The sequence below is a fragment of the Oncorhynchus kisutch genome, linkage group LG5 (genome assembly GCF_002021735.2).
Source record: "Oncorhynchus kisutch isolate 150728-3 linkage group LG5, Okis_V2, whole genome shotgun sequence".
NCBI lineage: Eukaryota > Metazoa > Chordata > Actinopteri > Salmoniformes > Salmonidae > Oncorhynchus > Oncorhynchus kisutch.
The window spans coordinates 56746005-56754299 of record NC_034178.2 but is presented as its reverse complement, the minus strand read 5'-3'; the positions used below and the strand labels follow the sequence as shown (position 1 = coordinate 56754299).

Below are 8295 nucleotides of genomic sequence, written 5' to 3'. Positions count from 1 at the left end.
CAGGGCCAAATAAATGAATTTGAAACCCTTTTACCACAAACACACATGTCGTCTGACATGGGTGCACGGCTTAATTCATTAAGCAAGTCATGGCTTAATATAATATAAAAAGCAGATGAAGACAAAATGTACTTGTTGTACATCTCATTCCAAAATCATGGAGTTGGACCCCCTTTTGCTGCTGTAACAGCCTCCACTCTTCTGGGAAGGCTTTCCACTAGATGTTGGATCATTGCTGCAGGCACTTGTTCTATTCAGTCACAAGAGCATTAGTGAGGTCAAGCACTGATGTTGGATGATTAGGCCTGGCTCGCAGTCGGCGTTCCAATTCATCCCAAAGGTGTTCGATGGGGTTGAGGACAGGGCTCTGTGCCAGCCATTCAAGTTCTTCCACACCGATCAAGTACTTCCACACCTATATCTGTATGGACCTCACTTTGTGCATGGGGGCATTGTCATGCTGAAACAGGAAAGGGCCTCGCCCAAACTATTGCCAGAAAGTTGGAAGCACAGAATCGTCTAGAATGTCATGTATGCTGTAGTGTTAAGATTTCCCTTCACTGGAACTAAGGCACCTAACCCGAACCATGAGAAACATCCCCTGACGGTTAATCCCCCTCCACCAAAATGTACAGTTAGCACTATTCATTCGGGCAAGTAGCATTCTCCTGGCATCTGCCAAACCCAGATTCGTACGCCGTACTACGAGATAGTGAAGCATGATTCATCACTCCGGAGAACGCGTTTCCACTGCTCCAGAGTCCAATGGCGGAGGGTTTACTACCACTTCAGCACTTCTTGGCATTGCGCATGCTGATCTTAGGCTTGTGTGCAGCTGCTCGGCCATGGAAACCATTTCATGATGCTCTCGACGAACAGTTATTGTGCTGACTATGCTTCCAAAGGCAGTTTGGAATTTGGTAGTGAGCGTTGCAACCGAGGATAGACGATTTTTGCGAGCTACATGCATCTGCACTCGGCTATCCCGTTCTTTGAGCTTGTGTGGCCTACCACTTCGCAAATGAGTCGTTGTTGCTCCTAGACGTTTCCATTTCACAATAACAGCCCTAACAGTTGATCGGGGCAGATCTAGCCGGGCAGAAATTTGACGAACTGACTTGTTGGATTAGTGGCATCCTATGACGGTGCCATGTTGAAAGTCACAGAGTTCCCCAGTAAGGCCATTCTACTGTCAATGTTTGTCTATGGAGATTGGATGGCTGTGTGCTCGATTTTATACACTTGTCAGCAACAGGCATGGCTGAAAAAGTTTAATCTACTAATTTGAATTTATACTTTTGTATATCATGTGTATGCTGCAAGTAAGATGACCTAAACACATTTGGGTAGATTTAAATGTGGTGGATGCTTCTTTATTTTTTAAACGTATTAAAGTAACAACCATATGAATATGATTGTCTGCTGTTTTTGTGTTGAGTGTTGATTTAATTCATATGGATTATATCCCAATGGGTTGTTAGGAATTGGCTTATATAGTTGCACAGTGTTCATGCTTTAGGCCCCTTGAGTGGACCAAATATTACAACTAAAACAATTTGTATATGTACAACTTATTTAATTTATTGAGTAATTTCCCCATGCAGTAAAACAGAACAACAAGATTTTTCTAGGTTACTTCATAAACTTCTCCAATGAAAAACTTCTAACAACTAAATGATTTGTCTGAAAATGAATGGATAGCCCACAGAGTTTTACAGCCGGCCCACATGTCTACATTGTCTGTTATTTAATCTTCTCAGCATCCCATTGAAACGTGGATTGTTCACACATTGTGTAGTTTCATTTGTATAAAGAGAGAAATACTCAATATATTTTTTAAAGAAATTGTTGTTGGTGTTTTCTCTCTCTCTCGCTCTTTCAGCTCCAGCATATCACAATAATACAGCAACCACTCTGACCTCTCCCTGAGATTCAAATGCAGCCAAGATGACAGTCTTGGACTCAGGCCTGCACTGTTTGATACTGTAGATACTATGAGTCTGCATACTGAATTAGTTTGACTCCATTTCACTCTGCTTGCTACCGCTGCTACCGTCACCTACAACACTTTCCCATTCTGCAAATGACATTGGGTTCAATTCATTTCTTTCTCATTTCAGACTACATTTAATGCATGACCTGTCTTTTTATTAGAGTTAATTAGATTAAGTAAACATTTGGACATGTTCATGTCAACTACACTCATGTTGGCACATTATTTGATGTTGACTTTCTGCAACAATGGTGATTTGAATGTTGTCACAGTAACGGACCCATTACTTGCCTATGAAGGAATTGTCCCATATACAGTGTCACTCATGTAAGTAATTCACCTACCACTGATCTACATGGGTGTATTATGAGTTATCTTAACCGTGAAGATATACATTACATGTTATGTTGCAGTTCTCTGTCTAGTCTGTCTAGTCTACGCATGTCTAATAGTGTCTTGTATGCGATAATTGTCTTAACCTATGGTTAATCTCTACAATAGGCCTGTGTGGATGTGCTTTGTAATAGTGCTCAAATTAAACTTGCATGTCTTCTTACTGTATTTTTGCATGATACTATTCCTTGTGAAGTCATATGTAGCCTAGGCTATATATGGCTCTAATTCATATTGTGCCTGTTCTTTTGTCATTAGTGCTGTGAGTGTCAGCGGCCTAATGTGGCCCATAGGCTGGGAGCGGGGCTCAGGTGTTTGTAGGCCTAGACTCCTAGATGAGACTGGTGTAATAAAGTCGGAGGAAATCATTTTATGGAGAGCGCTTGAGCACCCAGTGCGACAGCCGGTCCCACTCCGTGATGACATTGTGTGCATATTGGGGCATGAGATGTTCATTAGTGAGGTGTGAAGGGAGGGATGGGGGATGGGGGGCGGGTGCGCAGCACACACGGTCGAGAAACAGCGAGGGGGAGAAAAGGGGAGAAAGGGGAGGGAATCACCGATGCTCCTATTCTAAAATGAGTAGCTGCTGCGTATGAGAGGCCGGCAACAAAAGCGAGGCAGGCGCGTTTTGTTTTTCTTCGTTTCATTCTAGAGGAGAAGAGAACAGAAGGTGAGAGAAGGGGGAGAGAAAGGTGGGAAAGGATTATAGCAGCGAAAGAAAAAGAAGCGGGCTGCTTTTAGAAAATGAGAGGGAGATAGAGAGAGAGGACATCCTAATGCGACAGGGGCTGCAGCTTGACTAAATTGAGTAGCGCAGAAGGGGGGAGACAGGAAACAGAGCGTGAGCGACGACAAAACGGAGATAGAGAGGGAGAGAGGGGGGAAAGGGAGAGCGAGGTAGAGAGAGAGGGAGGGACAACAAAGATCTGTCAGATGAGGCTAGAGACGCTTCTATTATCTGAAAATCCCGTGTGGTCTCCTTTATTACAGGGCGTTCTGAGCGGGCTGCATCAGTGTGTCTCTTGCGCATGATCAACCGTCTACACATCCCTTCTGGCCGGAGTGAACCCACATCTCAGCATCTCTCCGCCAGCAGAGAGAAATAAATAAAAACGCTCGCTCTCCTCCGCTAATTGAGGTAGGTAAATGCGCATTTATATTTATCTGTCGCACTATCAGATGAGATGTGTTTGTTGTCTGACCTAAAAATTGGGCGGATTAAACCTTGTGTTTACCTGTCGTTGAAGGAGCTTCAAAATGCATGATATCGCTTGAGCGGTTGTTTAGGTTTGGTTTTCCGTTTTTACCTCATTAGACGCACTAACTGTGTGTGGGATGGAGATACGCACTGATATGCCATTTAGCATGATTATACTTCTAGAGTTACCCCCCCCCCCCCCCTCCATCTCGTTTTGAGACATCTCATGGATTATTCCCATAGTTTACCGGGGCAAACATGGGCATGGTTCATGCTCCATTGACGCTAGCTTGTGTTTTGGTTTTTATCTCAGCTAAAGTGACGGGAAACTCAGTTTAGTTCAACCTTTAGGTGGAGAAACCCTACGGCTTCTCCCGGTGAATATAGGGTACCCACAGCCTACCTTCATCATACGATGCCTAGGAGAACGGCTGGCGGGCAGGTGTATGACCTATAGTTGATGCCACCGGCGCACACTGTCGCTCACGCGCGCGCACACACACGTCCGACTCACCCAGCAGCGGTGTCAAGTAGAGTAGACTGAGGAAAGATGGGGAAGGAAACAGTCCACAGTTAACAGTGAACGCAATCAAGAGAGTAGGCTAATAGTGCTGAAGGGAAAGGGCACATGCAATATGTTAATACTGTACATATCAAATGACTCATATAATGTTGAAGAACATACAGGATTCAGAACATACAGTATCTCGCTGCATTGCGCCCAGGTTGTAGAGCACCACTCCAGACAGTTCGTGTTGAATGTTAATATGAACCTTTTCACATAATAGCCTATTCGGGTTTCTCTTTATCTCGAGCGACAGCACAGTCAGTGTATAATAAATCAATGCGTCTTCATGCTATCAACAGAACACCTCTAAAGTACGTTGTATTAAATTCGTAGTACTACGAAGTTAGTACACAAGTTGCGAGCGGAGGGTGAATGTGCATGTTTATGCTTTTTTTTGCTCTGGTCTATTTGGCAAAGCAACACTGTAGCATGTTTTGAATGTTCAGTGCAGAAACAGTCAAGCATCCACGCTTGCGTTGGTGTGATAGTAACCTTAGCAGAGTTGCCAACAATTACCATAAATTCAGGTTTCCAGGGGAAATGTAAGTTAGCGCCTGACTTCCACTTTTGGACGTTAACAATGCAACAGTATGTCTTAACTCCTACTTCATATTTACTGGATTGGTTGAACAGTGCAGAAAATAACCTCCCCAACAGTTAAAAAAAATTCTCATCAAGACCAGAATGTGGGGGTTTGGTTCCAGGCATTTCTTCTACACCTGCTACTTTAGGATGATGTGATAGTAACCTACTTACTGGGAAGGCCAGTAAGAGGCAAAGATAGAGGTAGTAGAGATGGATATTGCTCTATCATCTAGGCATTGTGAGCCTGTGACAGTGTTGCATTGTGGTGAGGACACCCATGCTAATCCTCAAATTGAGATGTTAGCTATAGTGTTGTTACAGCGTGAATAGGCTACTCAGCCTTGAGGAGCCTTGAGAATCCCTCTAGTTTTGTATCTCTGTGTTGCTGCAGCAGCACTGTCTTCCTATGTGAAAGCCAGCAAGGCTGTATCACCACCACCTCAGCAATGATCAGGCTGAGGCCTGGACACTGTGTGACCGCTGTGCACATTTACTTTCTTCTCATGTTGCTGATGATGTACTGGGGTTCCTCTCGTTTTAAACTTGGCAAGGTTAGCCCTCCCATGCATGCTTAGCTCCTTTAGCCGGAGCATCTGTCTTTCCCCCGTTGGCTGTGTCTCTGTGTCTCGGTGACCCACCACTAGCTCAAAGACTCCTTCTGCTCCCTCTAACGAGGGGCTGACCACAGGGGTCAATCCTCCCTCAGAGCTCTGTGTGTCTGTATTGCGTGTGTGTGTGTGTTCGTGTGTGTGTGTGCGCGCGCGTGTGTGCGCGCGCGCGTGCGTGCGTGTGTGTGCGCGCATGTACGTATGCATGTTTTGCTCAGTGACTCATGGCACCACTGCAGAGCGTCTTAGAATCTTAGATCTAGAACCGATAGAAGGGAGAGGAATGCTTTGTCTTACACTGGCAAATAGAGCAGATAGAATATTGGTGGAATGCTTTGTTCTGTATGGAACCCTCTCAGATTGGGAACTACAAGGCTACAATTGAACTTGACAGAGTATTTGGCTGCATGGTGCAACAACCTTGTCTCAGAGCATTTCATATAATTCTGTACGTAAATCTGAGAAACTCCATTTAGTATGATATGTTACTTTTTGTATGTTATGAATCATTTTGTGGATGTCCATCACAATGGGGTTAGGGTTAAGGTTAGGGTTAAGCTTTGGAGTTAGGTTAAAGGGTTAAGGTTAAGGTTATGGAAAGGACTAGACCAACTAACACATTATGGGGGGGACCATGTCTATGTTTTGAAGGTTCTGGGGGTGCCCTGATTAGTTATGGAAGAGCTCAGTGATTCGCATCCTTCTCCTTTTGATGCTCTAAAGCTCCTCTTTGATAGGCTCTGTAACAACGGTAAATGTAATAACACCGGTAAATGTAATACGTTTTCTATTTGTAATAACTTTTACATTTTTTATGTAATTAACCAGGTAATTCTAATAACTTGCCGGTAAACGTAATAAAATGTTGAATGGTAAACTTATGTTTTTCATAGAAACTTATGATCAGTCAGTGGCCATGCCCCTGTGAGCACAGACATTTACATCGGCGTCATGGAACGCCCCCTTTTCTACTCCAGTATAAAACCCACTTCCGACAAAATGTATATGAGACCAGAAAGCATGGAAATGGTTGGCAATTTAAATAGAAATAGTGACATGAGACCAATCACGTGCAGCGCCAGCTGAATACGTTACAAATGGTTGAGAAATCTACCACTATATAGACCAAGCAGACCAAGGCATGAGCCAGATGTTGTAGAATGGTTTAAACTACAACTCTACCAAAGGACAAGACCAGAGAACGTGGGCATCATCCCCACGCTGAAATGGTTAAGAAATCTACAAACCAAAGACCAATTATTCAGTCTGCAGCTGTTTAAGTATTTTAGTCTGGTAAATGCAACCGATCGAACGACCGAATGGTACTCTGAAAGATCCATTCTGGAGAACATTTCCTTATCAAGCGATCAGGGGTACGTCTGAAGTATCCATTACAACAGACATTATCCAGAGCTCGCTGAGAAAACTACAACCAAGAAAGTCCTTGGGACTTCTGGGGAACGCAACCAGAGACTTTATGTCGACTCTCTCCAGCAGACGGACCGGCGAGAGACAACAAAGGCATACACTTGTAAATATGTAAATTGCAATTTATTTTCGAATAAGCGGCTGTGCATGTTCAAATCATATCAAATCAAATTTCTTTATATAGCTCTTTGTAAAGTATTAGCATTTCCATGGGTGTAGTTATCAACTGTATATTCGTGTTTTTTCTCTGGCTTTCCCGCTCTTGAGTTGTCCCCACCTCTTTCATTTGTCTACCAAGCCGTCATATCGGTTTCCTCCACTCGGGACTTTTTCTTGTGAGTGTATTTATATAATTCTGTGTGATTATTTCGTTAGTTAGTAAATAAATACTTAAGCCAATTTGTATATCGCTAATTTATGCTAGGGTTCGTGCAGATATCCAAGGGATTACGACATTCAGAATATGATTGATGAGGTAATAATACATTATGAAGTGACTGTAATCGATAAGATATGAAAATATGTGAAGAGTTAAAATTGTGAAATTGCAACTCTTTAAACAACATTTTCTCGTGGTGCCCCAACTTCCTAGTTAATTACTATTCCATGATTAGTTTAATCACATAGAGAATTGATTTGATGATATAACAGTCTTCACATTAATGAACAGCAAATGTTACGACATCAGTAAGGCCACTCCTATAGAATTCTATGGTCACTGCCACTAAGGCCAACTTGAATGATTGATATCCCACACTTATATGTGCTATGTATGCAATAGCCTGGGGACGATGTTACCCCAAGAACCACTTACCTTGATGAAAGCCCCAAACCTAAAGAAATTGAAAGTGTATTTCTTCTAGAACCAATTGACAAGTTCCTCAGTACACAAACGTGCACATTACAAAAACGAGCCATACCACGCGGTGCTGGGCCCATTTGATAATTTATAACACATACATAAATGCCTTGTATCATATGACGCTGTACTTACTATAAGGTCAGACACCTTTGGTTATTCATAACATACATAATGGCTTATTGATGTAAACACAAATGTATTAACACTTGCGGAATTATCACTAACAGCTAAACAAATAAACATTTAAATACATGTTTAAACCATACATTTATTTTTATTTGTACATTTTTTTTTAAACAATACAAATACATGAAGTCCAGCAATGTAGTTACATTGAACATTACACAGGGCTGTGATTTGTGTAGCTTGTCCCTGGGCTGGCGGAATAATGGTTTTTGCCTCTCTTCCTGCTGGAGGTACTGCATGTTGGTTCCAACCTTAAAGTAACAACAAAGAAAGTTAGCAGGTCTGTTAGGAAATGCCTTTGTCACACCGTCTGGTTAAGGGCATTTCTGTGCTGTGCCAGAAACTCTAATTGTGAAAATGGGAAACTCCATTAAATTCATATTATTATATTCCTCTTTCATTTACAAATCTCAGGCCTTGACTATGAGACATGGTTGTATCTAGGGGGATTTGTATCTAGCTAGCTACATT

The 8295-nt window shown here is 42.5% G+C and overlaps 1 protein-coding gene across 1 annotated transcript in view; it reads left to right on the top strand.

Annotated features, from left to right (window-relative positions):
* Positions 1–3206: 3206 nt before the first annotated feature.
* cntn2 (contactin 2) overlaps positions 3207–8295 on the top strand; it is a 73725-nt gene continuing 68636 nt past the window's right edge. The window contains exon 1 of the mRNA XM_020483729.2: positions 3207–3527. The gene's annotated coding sequence lies outside the window, so the exon portion shown is untranslated. The remainder of the gene's footprint in view (positions 3528–8295) is intronic.